Source organism: Opisthocomus hoazin, chromosome 7, assembly GCF_030867145.1.
Source record: "Opisthocomus hoazin isolate bOpiHoa1 chromosome 7, bOpiHoa1.hap1, whole genome shotgun sequence".
In the NCBI taxonomy this organism is placed as follows: Eukaryota; Metazoa; Chordata; class Aves; order Opisthocomiformes; family Opisthocomidae; genus Opisthocomus; species Opisthocomus hoazin.
In genome coordinates this window covers 66340862-66360818 of record NC_134420.1, presented here as the reverse complement: position 1 = coordinate 66360818, position 19957 = coordinate 66340862, and the positions used below count along the sequence as shown (strand labels likewise).

The 19957-nt window shown below is 46.5% G+C and overlaps 1 protein-coding gene across 1 annotated transcript in view; it reads right to left on the bottom strand.

Moving 5' to 3' along the window:
- The window catches only part of SYT16 (synaptotagmin 16), a 119105-nt gene that overhangs the window by 98447 nt on the left and 701 nt on the right, over positions 1-19957 (bottom strand). The window lies entirely within an intron of this gene.

The window sequence follows — 19957 nt, the reverse complement described above, 5'->3', positions numbered from 1 at the left end:
CACAATGTATGTAAGGTAGCAGCTCTATTTCATTACATTATTGGAAGAGAGTCCCTAAACAGAAACAACGTATGGCAAAGGAGAGTCGGTTGTCTAACGCTGAGTCCACACGCAGGTTTCTGCATGCACCCAGAGCAACTATTTGGGATAATCTGCTCTTTCCTGCTGTGAAAAGCAGTCAATTTTAATTCAGAAGAAGCATTGCTACTGTGAAAGTTAATAGAAATCCGTCGTCCACTGACTTGCAGAGGAATGTTGGTAGCACGATCCTGGCTCAAGCACCCGTCTGCTGGATTTCGGCACTGACTCCTCAATGCTCATCCCCAAAGGTACCCACGAGGTGAACGATGCCCTGACTCCACGCACATCCCCAGGGCCTGTGTGAGCAGTGGGCAGGTGCTGCACGCGCCTGCGGTGAGAGGCAGCCTCCGGCGCCTCCGGAAGGACCGTGAAGACAAAGCAACGACCCTTGCTGATGGCTATAAAAGTGCCGATATTACTGTATGAGCCTCCTATGTGCTTCAGAGCTATCAGGGGAAGAGGGTCATGTCAGCCAAGCACGCCCTCCAAAACATCCTTCGAGATAAGTGTGTGCAGATGTGTGCACACGCACGTGCACCTTTCCAAAGAGCAGCGGGGGCATCCGAGTGCGATCCCTCAATTTAACTAGCAGCGAGCAAGTGCTGAGAGGCGACAGGCTCTGCAGGTCTCGTGTGCTGCACGATCTGGATTTCAGTTCACTTTGCAGAGACATATAAGGTCACAGGCTGGAGATGCGAACTCTCTCATAAAGCAAATCTCCACGCCAAATGCTCATTAGATAATCAGCCAGCTGCACACAAACTGTTTATTAGGTAGCAAGGAGCTACTGACTCCTTCTGACAGCATAAGCAGCCTCTAGGTTGTGGCTCAACATCCTTAAGAGCAGCATGACATATCGAATCAACACCCTGTCATTCTGAATGCAGCTTTGTAATATTATCTGTAGTCATGTGTGTATGGCACATCTGAGCTCCCACCTAAAATTAATTCGAAACCTTCCAGCACAAGGAAATTTCGCTTCAAGCTATGCTCTGCTGACATGATGATTTATTGATTTATTTCTCTACAAGGATAACAGAGAGCATCTCCAGTCAAAGGATATGTTACATTACGAGATTGTCCTGGAGGAGGGGGAAAGCAATGTGAAAACAAATAGTTCTTTTGTGGACTCTGCTAGGTGTACAGGAAGGATGAGTTTTGGTTTGTTTGTTTCCTTAAATCATACACAAATACCCCACAAGTTGTTTCAAGAGATTAAAACCTTTTCCACATGAGTACAGCCAGCCTAGTGTTCAAGGTTCCTTTAAAACAGGGTCAAGCCTTTGCACAAAAATTCTGATTAATCAAAGCTTTCTGTGAAATAATAACAACAAAGGCTTTCACGTAATTCTATATTATTTTTAACTATTTTAAGCAATCATCCTGCAGAGTAACGTTGTTACGAAAGAATAAAACACGGAGGTATTCGCATCACCGGGATGCTGCACTGCCCTCTAGAGTCCCCATCACCTTCTCATCCTAGCATCTAGACACAGATTCTTACAAAATTGGCTCTAAAGACATCCCAGAGGGGAGTGCTGTCTACCAGCTATGAAGCACGGCCAACAATGAAGACAAGAGCTCAGATTCAGACTCTTCAAGTGTTTCTCAGTGTTATTTCGGACAACATCTCCCTCTCCTCCCTGCCTCTGTTTAGAAAGGCATACTATAAAATAAGGCAGAGCATTTTAGGAAGGACTTTCAGTATCAGTGTCTGTACATGCTACAGAAATGAAGATGCTAAACAAAGGTAAAAACAAATATTGTGCTTTTTCTTACTTGCTTCCTTCCCCAAAGCCACAACTATTCCTGTAACTCAGATCACAGGACAAAGAATCTACCTGGCTCCTTCCAAGACAGAAAATTCCTGCACTCAGATCTGCTGCATTCAAACTCTGTGCAGTGCTACAGAAAGATGGATATTGCTCCTATTAGTGCTTTGTTTTGATTGTAAATTAGTTTCAGTTCCTTTCTCTCAAAGTCATAACGAAAGATTCCCCAACACAGCTCACTACTATACATATCCATTTGCATGCAGCTATCCACTATCAGTTTTTTCTATTCATAAGCTGGCAAGGAGAGGACAAAACATATCTCAACCCTAGCATATCAAAACCACATCAAGTATCTTCCACTGATACCTCATCCTAACAACCACGTGCACAGATCTCCATTGCCCTTGTAGCAGGAGGTGGTATGGATACATTTCATCCTTCTGCACTGGGATCGGCAGAGCATCTTCTACACATCATTCCAGACCTCTCACTTCACCCCTACCAGTTATGCACCTGCGCAGCCCATAGACTGTCCCAGCAGGTGACATCTGCCTTTCTGCTTCGAAATGCACAAATATATTCTTCATACTTGAACAGTGCTCAAAGGCTGTCGTTGATTTCAGGATTCCCTGATAAGCTCCCGGTAAGAGATGGCTTACACCCTAAAAATCACTTGGAGCCTAATGAAGGAACAAAAACGGGATGAAATAAGGACAGAGCCCATTTTGTTTGTTTTGTCACTGTCCATATCAAATTGCACAGATGCAGTGGGAGGTAATTAATTTCAAGTATGTAACAGATACATGTCTGAAGGTACACACACACAAAACACCCTTGAATGAACACAGCGACATGGCTGAGCCAGCCTCCTGCTGCCTGTTATCAGCTGACCTGCTGGCCTTCTCAGCATCACAGCGGTAATAGTGAGTTCAGCTCTGGAGAACGTCTCAGTCTCCTGAACCACATGGGAGAAAGGGAGCAGGAGTAAGGAGCTCTGGGGAAAAAGAAAATAAAAGAAAGACTGCCCAATTGCTAACAGACATGCTGCGAATTACAAAACCAGGACTGTCAGGACCCCTTTTAAAGAGCTTGGATTTTATATCAAGTCTTATGCAGCCATGGGAAATCAAGCATTGCTAGAAGATAGTCCTGGACGCTGCCCAGATCAACTGCCAGATGGCAGTGGGAACATCAAGGACTGCATTTTGTGCATGCCATTTCTAGGCACAGAGGACAGGGGAACAGAACACAGCTCTTATAATGAGCTTCTCTGGCTATATGCCAGAGTCTGGAAGAGGACTGAGGTCTCCAGGAGACATTATGATCCCTTAGTCTCCAGCAAACATCACAAAAGAGTCAAGAGGTTGGGGTTTTAGGGTTATTCCCTGAAGTCTGCCTGTTTTCCCAAGCTCCACATCATCTCTGCTGTACCCTGTCCCATGAGGCTTGAGCTTGCACGGAAATTACAGCACGTTAAACTCACTCCATGGCCTAACTACAGCCCCTTGCGTGACAGCTGGGGCTGCCCAGGGGATCTTCAGACTTCACTAGAAAAGGTGACAGAAAAGATGGTTTGTCTGCTACGACGCACACTATGCTGGATATCCCAAACACAACTTTGAAGTCTTTACCTTAGCAAGGCTCAGTGTAACCAAATTCCTGTTCCACCTCATGGCACAGGGACTTTCCAAAGGCAAACTTACTCACCCTGCCTCTCTCCTGCAGACTGCATCCCCATGACTGCCTTTAGTTCTCTCTCGGTTTGCATTTGAGCTCAGCTCGTTCTTCTGAAGCCTCTCAGATGGAAACAGGAAAGGGTTTGTGGTTTAGGAATGATGGCAGAGACCTCACTGTCAGGAACAAGATGGGAATGGACAAACATGTCCTGGTGTTTTAAATGCTTCCCAATCCTTTCAAAAAGTGTTACATTCTTTTGGCTTATCCATCTTCACATGCACCTTCTTTCTCACCGCTCTGTCCTCAGGGATATCTGGATATGCTGAATTTTGTCTTTCCAGCAGCAGCTCCTTGAAGCTACAGGCACGTAGCTGCCACGTGGATGTGACAGCAAGACTGAGCTTCAGTTCAAAACGAAGACACCAAAGCGCAGTCTCCTGCAGGCAGGTGTGCACTGGGCATCCCAGTTCCCATCACAGCCAGTGGGTCGCCGCTCTGCTCAGCCTGAGGAGCTCAGAGAGCCGCTCAGCTGAGCACTCGCTGTGGGTCTGCTTCAAAGTGAGCTGCATCACTCTCCAGCTTCATGCACTGTCCCGACCAGATCTCCATTAACTGTAATGGGGGGTCAGATGCCTACCACACACCTTCATGTTGCTCTAGTCTCACGCTGAATCTCACCTCTCTTCTCAGGCTCATCACAACGACATACGGGTGTGTGCTCTTTGGGAAGCCACACACCTTGCATAACACGTTGTGTAGGAAACATTAGCATAATTAAGCCAGTGCAAGTTTTATATCTGGACACAACTTAAGTATACATTCCCTGTTTGCATTGTTCTAAAAAAACTGGAGGGTTTTTTTGTGTTTTTTGTTTGTTTCTTCTTTTCACAAAAGGTTATATTCCATCCGCTAATTCAATAGTGTCCCCTCAATGTTTTGTTACTCCTTAAGCAATGTTTTTGGGAACTGCTGAGCAAACTGCAGACACTGAGATACTGTTATCTCCACCCAAGACGAAGTTGGAAAGCTTTTAAGTTGGCCAAATGTACATCACATTGAATCACACTCAATTAACCTAATCAAGTATTTCACTAATGAAAACATACGTTTCTGGGATGGCAGTTTCTGACTCAACCACAATTCATTCAATATTAAGGGAAAAACATTAGAAAAACCATCTGTTCTCTTCAAATAGAGAAGCTATTTTTACCTTCACGATGAGCCCAAGTAATTATAAAACAAGTGGAGTGGGTTTCAAAAAGAAAAAATAAAAAGAGAGGGCAAGACAGCTGCTACCTTGTGATTAGCACAGTACAAACATGTTGCTAGCCATGTGAGGTTTAGGCCTGACGCTCCTCACTCCTCACCCTGCTACGCACCATGTAGCCTATTGTCATCCCATTAGCTGAAGCTACACAGTCTATGCCCCAGGGAGGCACAGGGGTTAGAGCGCAAAAGAGTGAGACTTGGTGAATGAATATTTACATACTAGAATTGAATGCCAACAGAATCCCAAAGTTAAAGTTCTCAGAAAAGGGTTGATTCTCAAAAGAAATCAGTGACAAAGAAGTCCCACGCAATTGCTATTTTTAGGTACCAAATTCAAAACTGCAGTCCTCAAAACCATCAGTTAGTTGACACCTAATCCTAGGGGATCTGACATTTTTTGCATTAAAATTCCCCGCGCACCCACCTGCTCACAGAAACCGTGACAGCATTAACCAAATCAGCAGAACTCCCTCTTACCTAATCCTTCCCATAAACCGCAACACAGAAACTTCTGCCTGCGTTTCCTGATGAGCTTATCTGTTACCAAAGAGATGAAGCACTGTGTAAGACAAAGGGGGCAGCACCTTTCCTCCAGCAGTTGCATTGCTACAAGACAGGACAGCCCTGAGTGGAAGTTCTGGGTTCTCCTAGCAAGATCTGAACCCCAGCACCCACACTGCCCTAGCCTGTAGAATCCTCCTGAAGCACAGTAACTCTCGGTATACCCTGCTGAAGCTCCTCCATTTCATTGCTCAACGGACCAAAGAGAAGCACCAACAGAGCACAGGTCCATCACGCACTAGCAAGAGTTACCTGACACAAGGCAATCCTGACCGCTGACTCGTGCTCCAGTGGCTGCTGATGCTAACTGCTGAGAACATGGGCAACAGTTCAGGAGCCCGAAGGCTCCTCTTTCCAGTCTCAGAAAGGTGCACATCTCCACACTACTACACTGCTCCACGTTTCATATTCACTGACCTAAAGCGATTCACACTCAGGCTGCTGGTTGTAGGGTCTACCCTGGAGACATGTGGCTGACCACCAGGTCCATGTGACTATTCTGTTCACAGTCTGACAAGAGCTCATCACGCATCTTGCTGCAGCGTCTAGGAAGGAAACACTTCTCCAGTGTCTCCAACTCGTGAGTGAGCACGTCAAGCACAACTCCTAATTTTCCACTGCCCCAACTCTGGAACCATCTAGTCATGGATCTAATGCTGCAAATGAACTTGTGAAGTCCCAGACTGCTGTGACTCATCTACTGGTTTCAAGCAAGGGACATTCACGAGTGGTGCTCAGTGACTCCCGGCAGGCAAGCGCTGCTGAGCAACACCTTATGAGCAACTGCTCTTTCTCCTTCCCAAGGGGCCAGCTCTACACGGCTCTCCTTCCCCTGGTCTCAAGGGAGAACAAAGCACAAACTAAGGCAACAGAATAAGCTCTGACAGCATCCCTCTGCCAGGCAGGAGACAGGGAAAGTTCGGAGGAGAGTGAAGAACTGAACCAGGAAGAGGCAAGCAAGCAATGGGAAGGCAAAAAGGGAGAAAAGCTCTGGAGGTCTGTCCTTGTGCCTTCAGCATGGCAAACACGTGACTACGTGTCCTGCACAGTTCTTGCTGAGGAAGCACCAAAACCAAATGTGATCACAAGAATCACTCCTCCCCGTGCCGAGATTGCCTACTGGGAAACCTTTAATCCACTCCTTTTCCCCTAAAATGGAGACCTGCAGCTTTGTTGCCAGAATTGCTACCAGATATAAGGTATTTGGTGTTTTTCTTAACTCCATAACACTTGAAACCAGGTCATCACAAAAGAGAAACTCAGCTTGGTTTTATATTTTTGTTTCTAGCTCACATGTCTGCAGGAGAAATATCTGAAAACCAGAGGTAGGCAGACTAAACGTCAAAGAGTCAGTCAGGACGTTTGCTCTTTTTGAGACTTGAAACTACTGATTTTTCAACATCAGCTTACAGGCTTGGGAGGCCTGGGTCATGGTTTTGGAGCACGTGGCAACACTGTCGCCTTGATCTCCTTGCAGGGCCTGATGGATATCATTCACCTACACCAGTTTTCAGCGTGGCAAGGAACAGCGCATCCCCTGCCTCCTCTGCCCCTCCCGACCTTTGCAGCACACACTACAGCATGCCCCAGTGACAAAGAGGAAATCTATGAGCAGCACCAAACTGGGACACGTTGAGCTGTATCAGTGTCACCAGTACAGGCATCAGCCTGAGGACTCCTCCTTCGGGGTAGCACTTTCTGTTTATCTTTACTAAGTTACAACTCTTTGGTCATTTCGGGCAGACCAGATCACGCGGCCAGCCACAGGGTACCCTGGAAATCAAAAAGGTGGGACGTTGCCAGTATTTGGGCTAAAATGAGAGGATCATCAGATACAGTCAAGACTCTGTAACTGAGCAGTGGGATCACTGTATTTTCCCACCCATGAAGTGTCCCTTACTATGGCTCTCCATGACATTAGTGCACATCATATGGTTCTCAGTTGCATGAAAACATTGGCGTGTGACTCTCTGAGCCAGGCAGGTTGACGGCCCTTGATACACAGCATCATGAATGGCACAGGCAGAAAAGCCTGCAGGCTGTCAGATCCCTCATCATGGGCTGCCTTAAAAAACATGGCAGAACTTCCCCACATACTTTACACCAACAGGAATACACCTTAATTTGTTTACAGGCTGTCTTCTGACCTCAGCATCATGAAATGCACTTTGCTTCCATTGAAAAGCCTATGATACACCATGTGCAACTCCGTAAAAGCCAAGTTAAGGGAGAGAACATTTATTAATTTTATACTGAAATACAGGTAACAGATCCAGTAATTCAAACTGCAGAACAAAACCCAAAGCACTGCTGCAAAGCGCTGTGAGCATTTGTACATCTCACCTATTACAGCTTCACTGAAACCTTAACAAGGATTTACTCCGGAGTACAGCGACAGAACCGCCTGGACTCACTTCTCAGCAGGGCTCCCCACACAGGCGTATCACCCACATGAGGAGCAATGAATATAACTGCAGGGTTAAAGGTACAGAACTTCTCAAGTCATTTTCGTAACTGGAAAATAAAGTAACTTGTAACTATACCCATGCTTCACGGAGCACACACGTTTTTTTAAAGGACTGTTTAAACGCAGCTATCACAATTTCACCAACAAAATCTAAGCCCTCATCAAACAATAAAAGGTATTTTACCTAAATGTGTGGATCCTGAAGTAAATGATGAGGCGAGACTCTCAATTGCTATAACAAGTAAGTTTCTAGTCCTTGTGGCAATGAAAAATATGCCTTCTTTCCTTTCACCTGCTCCTCTGGAAAGAAACTCTGAGGATCTCAAGTGCTGCAAAACAAGAAAGACGACAAAAAACCTCCCACACATTAAACACCTTGTGCATGCTTTTTATGGTGATTTAGTTGTTCTTCAGGTTTGATTCAGAGTTTTCAAGCACAAAGCGTAACCATAGCATGTTATGCAAAACAGGCTTCAAACAGCAAAGCTTCTTCAGTATTTTCAACAAAAGTTATTGACAGAAAATGTTGGTTCCAAAGAGTCACTAGGAAACAAGAGAGAAGAAATACCCGCTCTAGAACAGACAGTGTTTCACCCCCTCTGCCACTGTCTGATAAAAAGTTTTAGGCTCATTTTGTCCAGTACAAAAGAGTACCAAAAAAATCCTCCACTAAAAACAAACAAAAAAAAACCCCCAGCCTCAATGTAGGAAAACAACTACATCTCAGAAATTCACTGGAAACTCCTGAGTTCCAGATACTCTAACCCACAGCTCTGATACCTGCCAAAAATACTCCAACTAGCACTTGTCATAGAAAGACAAGCCTCCTTCAACCAGAAGACCTGCACTACCATCTCCCAAATTGACTCCAGCAGGGGCTTTGCTACTGTGTGGGTATTTCTGAACTTTCCTGGGATGTTTTGTGTCCCCCGTTTTAAGGCTTAGCTTGTCCTTGGGGATGGAAAGTCTGATGACTGCGAGTCCTCTGAAATAAATCTCAGAAACTGGGCCAAGTGATGTTTTCATTTATTTACTACAACTCAAACATTAAACAACACAGTTAACTTGGTCTGGAGATGCATGGAAAGATATAAAGAAAAACCACATTTCTAACACACACATCTTACTCCAGCCTACCCGCAGGACCCTCACTCTAATTTCATCGAAGGAGATCGGTGCTGGAAGAAGCGAGTATCTGTTTTCTCCAAAGGCCTCTATTCAGCTCAGCGTCTGTCCTCTGCCCCCACACCTTCCCATGCTTTTCTCCAATTCATAACCTCAGAACTTCTGTGATTCTGTGAAACTTGAGAAACCACGTTATACTTTCCCAGAGGGGAACTCTCTACCTGCACTTGGTCTTAGTAAAATCTATGTTTCTTGGGCATGATTAGCCAGACTCTTCTACCAGAGACTGTCCCGTAAGTAGTTACCGACAGTTTGTTAACCAACAGTGAAAAAACCTTTTCCCTTCCACCCATCAGGCCAGCAACATCAGTGCCTAACCTTCTGCACTGCAAAGTCTAAACACGCCATGCACAAGCAGCAATTTATACCGGCGGCTAAGAGAGGCTGCGTGTAGTTCACTGTTAGCTCTCAAGAGAGGGTGAACACAACACTGACCAAGTAACTTCAGCGACAGCTCACTGCAAAACCACTACAGCACCTGGTCTAAAACTGCTAAAGCACCACTAAAGTCTTTGAGACACAGGCTTTAGGAAGCAGGTATATCGTATCCGCAGCCAGAACGCAGGCAGCGCAGACAATGAGGTATCTCAGTCAGGCTTTTGATTCTTAAATAGTCCATTAAAAAGGAAGGGTTACCCTGTCTTAGCAAAACACAGACACTGCAAAGCTCCAGAGATCTTTGCATCACGAACTGCAATCCCACCTGAAATCACAGAACACAGAAGTGAAGAACAAACCCTGCAAAACCCCTTTGGATGCTGCCACCTCTTCCAGCCAGCCGTGGGACGGTGCCGAGCACGACAGGAGACACTTGCCCCCTCTCTGCTTCCCAGGCGAGCCATGCATATCTCGCACACGCACATGCGTCTGTCCATGGACCAGGGCTGTGCATTAACTGGTTAATTAATAATTCACTTTAGCAGTTTAAACAGCACAAACTATTGGAAAAGCCTGCAACGAGCAAACTACGCAAGCGCTGCAGAAAGGGAGTGCCCGGGGGGCAGCCACAGAGCTCTGAGCACCTGGCCAAGGACCTGCCACCTCCTCCAGGTCTGCGTTTGTCAGCAGGGCTTGTGGCCTCGGCCAGCCGCTCCCGAGATTTACTCTCCCCTTGTCTGAGAAAGAGAAAAAACTGTCACAAATCGTTTGCTGCAGAGGACAACTGCAAGATCCCAATGATTACCTTCGAACAGTGTCTCAAACGTTTATCTTCTGACCAAGCCCACAACACCAGCAGGATGCAGCAGCGTGCAGATGCCCTCTATCTGCAGAATCCCCCCCCCCCCCCCCTTGAAGAACTAATGCTTAGGAAAAGTGAATGTACCACACCAAAGAGCAGTAAGTTCTTTTAGAAAGCTCTTTGCTTTCAGTGACAGTGAGATACTACGAAGGGCTGAGCAGATCTGTTCAGAAATTACTGAGTTTTGGTTCAGTCACCAAACATTTTTGTTTCAACTGCACAAGCACTTGGTTCTCAGGAAGATGTGACAGGAGACGTTTGGTTGTGGTTAGTTGTTTTTTTTTTTTAATTTATATACATTACCTGAATATGCTCTCTAGACACTTCTGAGATGTAAACCACGTTCTGATTCCTCTTTTTTGTAAGAAGTGTTGAAGTGTTTCAAAACTCTTTTTTTGACCAAAATGCATAGTTTTCATACCTGCAAAACTGTATTTTAAAAAATAACAGCCACCTGAAAACATATTTGACAGCTGTAGGAATAAGAACTATCTGCAAGTTCCCAGACACTTTCAAACCCTATCAAAGCCAAAGAAGGCTAATTAAGGCTGACCTCCCACCCCCTGGAGGCACCCAGTATCTTGCACCTTCGAGTCACCAAAGCTCCATAATGATAGCAATATAGGTAACAACAATACCTGGCTTATGTATAACACATTTCATTACAGAGCACCACAGAAACAGCAAAGGGAAACAGATGCAGGGAGGGGCAGCAAAATGCTGCAGCCTCTGAAGAAGCCAGCAGTAGAGCAAGGACAGATGCCCAAGACCAGTCCCAGTCATGCCTCCTGCGTAGGGCCAAGAGAGATATGAAAGGTACTTGCGAAACAGAGTGTTCAGAATAGCGAGAGGTACCCTAAGAAAGAAAATAAACTATCCCCGTTCCATCCTCACCCTTTCCCAGTGCCGCTTGAACCCTTTGCACTCCTGTCACTAAGAGCTTTCACCTAGGAACACTGTACAATTTATTCCAGAAATCAGGACTATGTTAATGAAAAGATGTCATCCAGTTGTTCCACACATGCATGCAATGCAGCTGTGATCCCACAAGCAGAGGAAGGAATAAGTGTAATTTTGTGTCTGTATATGGACAGTGGGCTCCATGATACCCTTCCAATACCCTTTATTCGGCCAACACACTGTTTACGTCGTCCTCAACCTGTCAGTTGCTTCAGATGCAATCATACACTTTGTTCTTGAAATCATATTTTCTCTTGGCTTACACAACCCTCCTTTCATACCTCCAATTGTTCCTTTGCGTGATCTTCCCATCCTCCATGATGTCCTCCCCACCTCCCTCAGCTTCCCAGGAGACCTATTCTTTCTTTTTCTCACTTCCATCCTACTTCCAGTCTCAGCCTCTATTTTTCATTCAGGACCCACAGCTCTGCCTCCACTCCAGGCTTATCTTTCCATCCACACTAGATCTTGGCATGCCTTTCCAGTGCTTTTGCTGTACACCTTATGAATCAGCTGAAACTTCAACAAGGCTAAAAGCACAGCTCCTCATTCTGTTTGTCCCAAAATCAGGACTATCTTCCTTTCTCAGAACTTGCTCTGGGGTTTCACACAGAGGAAGCATCCTACTTTCTGTACAGTGTCTGCATGGTTATGCACTTTGCAATCTACCCATACTCTTTCAACTAGTCTTTTCCACTGTGGTTCATATAAGCTGCTCTTCTCGGCACTTCACAGATGGCATCTTGTCCTCCTGATACCCACTAAGCAGGCTGCCACAAATGTCCCTTTTCATTGTTTTAACCAAGTCCTGCAGCTGGTCACACTGCTGATGGATAACATGGCTGTTGGCAATTTTAACTGACTGCTTAACCACTCAACCCTTCAACACAAAACCAGTCTATCTTGCACATAAAAAAGGAAGATATCCAAGAAGTCCATTCCGGATAGCACAACTAACATAGTATCCATGACTGATCAAAATACATCTCACTGGATTTGTTTACAGCCACTGTAACAGGTTGAGTCCATACGTATCAGATAAACCATTGATAACCATATTCCCCTCTGATTGGGAATTCATCTCCCAAAACTACATGCAGAACAGTCAGTGCAAAGTCTGAGTGCCTAAATAGCAACCAACCGCACCAGTCTGCAGAGTTAGTGTCTTCCCAGCCCCAAGGCAGATTAAACTCCAGCCCTTGCTGAATAATTGATCAGACCTTCTCAGTGCACAATCAAAGCAATCAGCAACAGATCATACAAATGGAAAGTCAACACAAGGTCTCCTTAATGACTACTTAACCCCACCGATCATGACGTCAACCTATCTAAGGCACCCAAGAGGCTGCTTTTCAAAACAAAGCTGCCTGATGTTTTTAGATAACCTCCCCTGCTAATTATGACTACTCCTATTTACATAAGAGCTGTCTCTACAGCTGAGCAGCACCATGGAAGGACTTAACCAGGCCAGATGGCACACACTTGTTTCCCACGTGCATGGGAACCAAAAGAACACTTCAAGAAAGTTACAGGCAATAAACGTTACAGACTACCGCGGATGGGTCCCTTGGGAAGCGCTGGCACCATTACGTGGAGCAAAGGCAAGCCACAGCACTTCATTTTACAAACCCCGGCACAGCTCACAGAGTTCTCGCTGCTGCAGTGCTTCTAGCACGGGGCCTCAGCGCATCCAGAGACCCACCACCATGCTCACAAGACCTCCTCCTTAATTTCCCATCTGCACTGAACGGAACTCATTTCACGGTGACCTAAGCATACTAATTTAGTGCTACAGCCATTACCAGCAAGGCTCCAGGGCCAGATTTGATTTAAGGTGTCCTACATGCTCGAAAATGTTTGGTTTGGTACCTCACTTGCATCTTCAAACCTCTAAAAATATTTTTAAAAAGCCTGTCTCTAGGGTCCACGAGCCCAGTGGCCCTTTAGCTTTTATTTTGGCAAAGAAGGAACACTGCCTACACCCCTGCAATTGCATCCCAGTTCTTCAGCTGAAGCACTCCCCATCCTCCCCTCCTAGGCATATAAAGTTGCCGATCTTTGCAAATAATCATGCCCAAAACTAGCTCCCCTCACAGGCAGCATCCCTGGAGAACGCTCCCCACTCAAAACAGGATGGAAGCATATTTAAAATGCTCTCCAATTTATTTTGCAAGCTCTTTTGAAGTCTGACTACGTGATTGAATGTTTTCTCACGGGGACAGCTGCATAAGCACAAATACACGCTCTTTATAAAAGTAACTGTTTCATGTATTTAGAAAAGAACGCACAATTGCAATCAATATTTTCCACAAAGCAGGCATTTTTCAAGATTTGCTTTCAATACAGCCAGGCACAATGCAGCTCTATTATTAGTAAGAATTTAAGCAACACTGCGTCAAAATGAAACGAGAAGCAACACACACAAAAAAATTAAAACAAAGAATCTAACAGCTCTGATTATTTTCCAATAGCAGGTTTTTAATACGCACCAGCATGGCAGTACTCAAGAAATCCTTCCAGAGTCACATGCAATTTTACAGTTAGGTGTCAAGCATACAGGTGCAGGACGTAATTTCCTAGGGCAACCGGCTCACACGGGCAGCTGAGTCACGGCCTGGGGCGAGGGACCCCCATCACCATGGATTATTGTCAGAACAACTCCTCCAGGCTCCTTTCTCCCTGAGCAACTCAGGACCACACGCTACAGGAGGCAGAGCTCACTCTGCTACGATGCCCTGAGAAAACACAGTACTGAGGGATCATCCTTGCTGCAAAACAGCGTTTCAACTGAGCAGCAACAGGTACGTATCTTCTCAGACTGCGCATCAGGCGTGCCAACTCCTAACACCACCACAAAAATTCAAGACCCGCATCTTCATGCCATCCAGAAAGGCATGGGAAGCTCATCAACAAGGCTCTGGGTTGCTGTTGGCAGCTGATTCACTTTTTTATTTGAAGAAGCATCTACCGTTCTTGCCTGTATTTTCATAATAGCAAGGATCTTACAAGCCAAGCAAACAAATTATCCTCCTCTGGATTGCTACACATCGTCTTCCTTGCATCTTCTGTTAGGGGAATAATTCACACAGGATTCAGTTACTGTGCCTGGGATCTTATTACCGCACTCACAAGTATTAGTGCCACATTCTGTCACCATGATACCCACACACACGAAGCGATACAAATGCACAGGTATAGGCTGTTTAATGAAGAGCTTGTTCAAACATCCAACAGACCTTTAGCAGAGTGAAGTTGCCTTTGAGTGCAACGCAGCCAGCAAACTCATCCACGCAAGGAACAGGGTTGCTGATGGAAAACGTGGTTAAGTCCCGATGCCACAGACCTGTGGCAGAGAACCTGGGCATCCCCATAACACTGCCCATTTCTTTACACATCCTAACCCAGGAAAAACAAAACCCAGATACAATGACATGAACTTTTAAATGAAAGCAAATATACTTCCAGTATTTAAAAACTACTCTGAACAGTCACACGTATATCCCCTCTTTTACATCATAGAATCATAGAATCATATATCCTCTTGGGAGGTTCTTAATTTAAAAATGTACAGAATGTACTTAATACCATGATGATACCATAGAATCATTTAGGTTGGAAAAGACCCTTAAAATCACTGAGTCCAACCAAAAACCCAACACTGCCAGCTCCACCACTAAACCAGGTCCCTAAGCGCCATGTCTACATACCTCCAGGGATGGTGACTCAACCACTTCCCTGAGCAGCCTGTTCCAATGCTTGACAATCTTTTCAATGAAAAAATTTTTCCTAATATCCAATCTAAACCTCCCCTGGTGCAAGTTGAGGCCATTTCCTCTCTTCCCATCACTTGCTACCAGGCAAAAGAGACCAACACCCACCTTGCTACAACCTCCTCTAGGTAACTCTATAGAGCAATAAGGTTTCCCCTCAGCCTCCTTTTCTCCAGACCAAACAATACCAGCTCCCTCAGCCACTCCTCATAAGACTTGTTCTCTAGACCCTTCACCAGCTTTGCTGCTCTTCTTTGGATGCAGTGTCATTCTTGTAGTGAGGGGCCCGAAACTGAACACAGTACTTGAGGTGTGGCCCCACCAGTGCCAAGCACAGGGGGACGATCACTGCCCTAGTCCTGCTGGCCACACTATTCCTCATACAAACCGGGGTGCTACTGGCCTGCTTGACCACCTGGGCACACTGCCAGATGTCGACCAACAGCCCCAGGTCCTTTTCCGCCAGGCAGCTTTCCAGACACGCTTCCCCAAGCCTCCAGCATTGCATGGGGTTGTTGTGACCCAAGTGCAGGGCCCTGCACTTAGTCTTCTTGAATCTCATACAGTTGGCCTCAGCCCAGCAATCCAGCCTGTCCAGATCGCTCTGCAGAGCCTTGCTACTCTCAAGCAGATCAACACTGCTGCCCAACTTGGCGTCGTCTGCAAACCTACTAAGCGTGCACTCGGTCCCCGATCCAGATCATTGATAAAGTTATTAAAGAGAATCGACCCAAATACTGAGCCCTGAGGAGCACCACTTGTGACCAGCTGCCAGCTAGATTGAACTCCATTCACCACCACTCTGTGGGCCCGGCCATCCAGCCAGTTTTTCATCCAGCGAAGAGTGCACCCATCCAAGCCTTGAGCAGCCAGTTTCCCCAGGAGAATGCTGTGGGAAACGAACGTGATCCACTCCAGCACCTTCTCCGGCACCAAGGTCAGGCTGACTAGCCTGTACTTCCCCTGATCCTCCTCCTGGTCGTTCTTGCAGATGGGCGTCATGTTTGGTAACCTCCAGTCAACTGGAACCTCCCCGGTTAGCCAGGACTGCTGATCAGTGCTTGAACGTGGCTCAGTGAGCACTGCCGCCAGCTCCCTCAGTACCCTTGGGTGAACCCCATCTGGCCCCGTAGACTTGCATGTGCCCAAGGGGTGTAGCAGGTCACTGACCATTTCCCCTGGGATTACTGGGGCTTTGTTCTGCTCCCCATCCCTGCTTTCCAGCTCGAGGGGCTGGGTACCCCAAGAACAACCAGTCTTACTATTAAACGCTGAGGCAAATAAGGTGTTAAGTACTCAGCCTTTTCCTCATCCTTTGTGACTATGTTTCCCCCCACATCCAATAAAGGATGGAGATTGTCCTTTGCCCTCCTTTTATTGTTAATGTGTTTATAGAAACATTTTTTATTGTCTTTTATAGTAGTAGCCAGATTAATTTCTAGGTAGGCTTTGGCCCTTCTAATTTTCTCCCTGCATAACCTCACAATATCCTAGTAGTCCTCCCGAGTTGCCTGCCCCTTCTTCTAAAGGTCATAAACTCTCCTTTATTTCCTGAGTTCCAGGCAAAGCTCTCTGTTCAGCCAAGCCAGTCATCTTCCCCACCAGCCCATCTTTTGGCACATGGGGCCGGCCTGCTCCCGTTCCTTTAGTACCATCAGAAGTGTATTCAAATGCTCCACAGTTCTCTTAGCACTGACCTGAACTATGGCCAAGCTGTACTCATTTCAAATTGGGTTGAAGCCAAAGTTACTGGAGACCAAACTTCCCTCGCTTCTGATTCTTCAGCCAGCAGGAACAATGAATTATTCAACAATAAAAATCAGAGCAGACTGCTGTAACATATATCTCTGATCACCTCAAGCCATCACCACCACCACCTCTGCTGACAGCCCAGAACCACAGAGAAAAAGAGACCCTCTGGCTATTATTCCCTTCTCTGAGGAACAGCTCTGATACAAGGACACAAGTCAACAGTACATGAGCTATCAGGATGCCCCTGCTCCTCCCAAAGCTCCCTGATCTATAAGAATCCCCAGTTCTGCCAGTGGTGCCACTGCTCCATGCAAGTACGGGCAGGGTTGGCATCTGCTGAGGCGTCTGGAAGATGTAAAGCTAAACAGAACAATCTAGATTTGCCCACTTGTTATAGGTTTCGTGGCAAGCTTTTGGTAGCAGGGGGGCTATAGGGGCGGCTTCTGTGAGAAGCTGCGAGAAGCTTCCCACTTGTCTGATAAAGCCAGTGCCAGCCAGCTCCAAGACGGACCTGCCGCTGGCCAAGGCCAAGCCAATCAGCGACAGTGGTAGCGCCTCCGGGATAATGTATTTAAGAAAGGGAAAAAAAAAAAAACCTGCAGGGAAACAGCAGTGGGAAGAGAGGAGTGAGACTATGTGAGAGAAACAACTCTGCAGACACCAAGGTCAGTGCAGAAGGAGGGGGGAGGAGGTGCTCAAGACGCTGGAGCAGAGAGTTTTCCCCTGCAGCCCGTGATGAAAACCATGGTGAGGCAGGCTGTACCCCTGCAGCCCATGAAGGTCCACAGTGGAGCAGATATCCACCTGTAGCCCGTGGAAGGGACCCCACGCCGGAGCAGGTGGATGCCTGAAGGAAGCTGTGACCCCGTGGGGAGCCCATGCTGGAGCAGGTTTGCTGGCAGGGCTTGTGACCCCATGGGGAACCCACACGAGAGCAGCCTGTTCCTGCAGGACAGCACCCCGTGGAAGGGAACCACGCTGGGGCAGTTGTGAAAAGCTGCAGCCCGTGGGACTCAGTTGGGGAAGTTTGTGGAGAACTGTCTCCCATGAGAGGGACCTCACGCTGGAGCAGGGGCAGAGTGTGAGGAGTCCTCCCCCTGAGGAGGAAGGAGCGGCAGAGACAAGGTGTGATGAACTGACCGTAACCCCCATTCCCTGTCCCCCTGTTCCACTCGGGAGGAGGAGGTAGAGAAACGGGAGTGAAGCTGAGCCCAGGAAGAAGGGAGGGGTGGGGGGAAGGTGTTTTAAGATCTGGTTTTATTTCTTATTATCTTACTCTGATTTGGTTGGTGATAAATTAAACTCCCTTTTTTCCCCAAGTTCAGTCTGTTTTGTCCGTGACGGTAATCAGTAAGTGATCTCTCCCTGTCCTTATCTCGACCCACGAGCCTTTCACCATACTTCCTCTCCCCTGTCCAGTCGAGGAGGGGAAGAGAGAGAGCAGTTTTGGTGGGTACCTGGCATTTATCCAGGCCAAACAAAAACACCACTTCAGTAAAAATCAGTTTATATCTGAGTGGAATTTAATCAAGTCCAAGGAATGCCAGCTTATTCATTTTAATATTCAGCTTCTCTCTGGTCTGTTTTACTTCATGTTTCTATTTCTCCATCAAAACATTTAGTAATTTTCAAACAGATGAGGAATTAACTGTTAGATGGGCTTACCAAGATCAGATATTCCAGGCTACCAAGTAGCTAAGGAACGCAAAGCACATGGGTAGTCTTGAAAGCAGGACACCCCAGATCACGTATCTCAGCTCTACAAGATGGCTACGGCTGAGACACAGAGCGAGGTGAAAAAAAAAGACGTTTGCCAGATCTGGACTGGCACACAAAACAACGGGCAGTGCAAGATACTCCAATGGCTCTGGGCCGAGTCAGATGAGTTTAGCAGGGTCTATCAGCTTGGATCTCACTGCGGCACCAGTGAGAGCGGTGGCAGCCCCAAGACAGCAACACATGGAAGGAACCACAAGGAACAGCAACCAACTAAGCACAACCATTTTCAACCTCCTCAAGCAAAGCTCAGCTAAAAGCAGGTTAGGAAATGACGATCCACACCAAAGCTTCAGGAGCTGAACCGTCAGACAATGCATATGTCTCCAGATTGCCTTCTTGCACTTAAAATCAACTGTATCCACACTTCACCATTGCAGCGATCAACGCACTGATCGTACTTCACGGTGAATCCCATCCCTCGTGTCTGTAAAGCTTATGAGGAGTTAACTTACAGCATCGTAAGTAACGGCTTAATGTTGTGTTTGCTGCTCTCTTAGTTCAATATCCTCACACTTATAGTAAGAGAAGAAAGAGCATAACATCTCTAAATTAAAACTCTAGGAAAAAATTCCTCAAATTCCCCTTCCCTAGAAAGAACACCGACATTCTGGGTGCCCAGGTCCGATCTCAGAGCTACAACCTACAGGCTGGAGGAGCCTGTCCACATGGCTGATCCAAGCACCTGCCGGCACACCTGGAGCCGTCAGCATGGGGTCGGGGTGGCAGGAGCTCCGCTGTCCCCACGCCTTAACCAGTCGCCCACCTACTACCTCCGCCCAAACACTGAGCCCACTACCAGAAGAGGCACATTAAACAAACGATGCCACTGGTAAATATTTGGAGGAGACCGAGTTCTTGTTCAAGGAACAAAGCAGCAGCTCTGCTGACTTTTGGGTCAGAAGGACATCTAACTAATTAAATTAGTAGAACTATCCATTTAAAATATATATATATATATCCATTTCATATAGTAGAATTCTCCATTTCATATTTGTGCAGCAGGAAGAGAGGTGAGAAGCCAACGCACAATATTTTTATGAATTTGTAAAATGCTATAAAATATAAACTAATGATAATTCAAATATGTAGAGAGCTCTCGGTGCCTTCGGATATCTGCTCTGCGGATCTAACTAACGAAAGGGCAGGTTCAGCTAGGCAAAGGCGCACCATTGCTCTGCACAAACCAGGTGAGTCCTTAGTTCTCCTCAGGCCACGTCAAAGCCCTGAACGACTCCACGTCACAGCAGCTCGGGCCTTGCCTGAGACGACCCTTCCTTAGCGACGCAGCCTCGAAAGAGAACGAGGAACAGCAAACACAAGTGCACGTCACCAAACGACAAAAGGAAGGGAGAAATTAGACCCCCCCCCATGAAGTCCAACCTTTCTGAAAAGCTCAAGCCTAGGATTTTGTTCCCAAGAGCTTATAAACCACTCTGTGCCA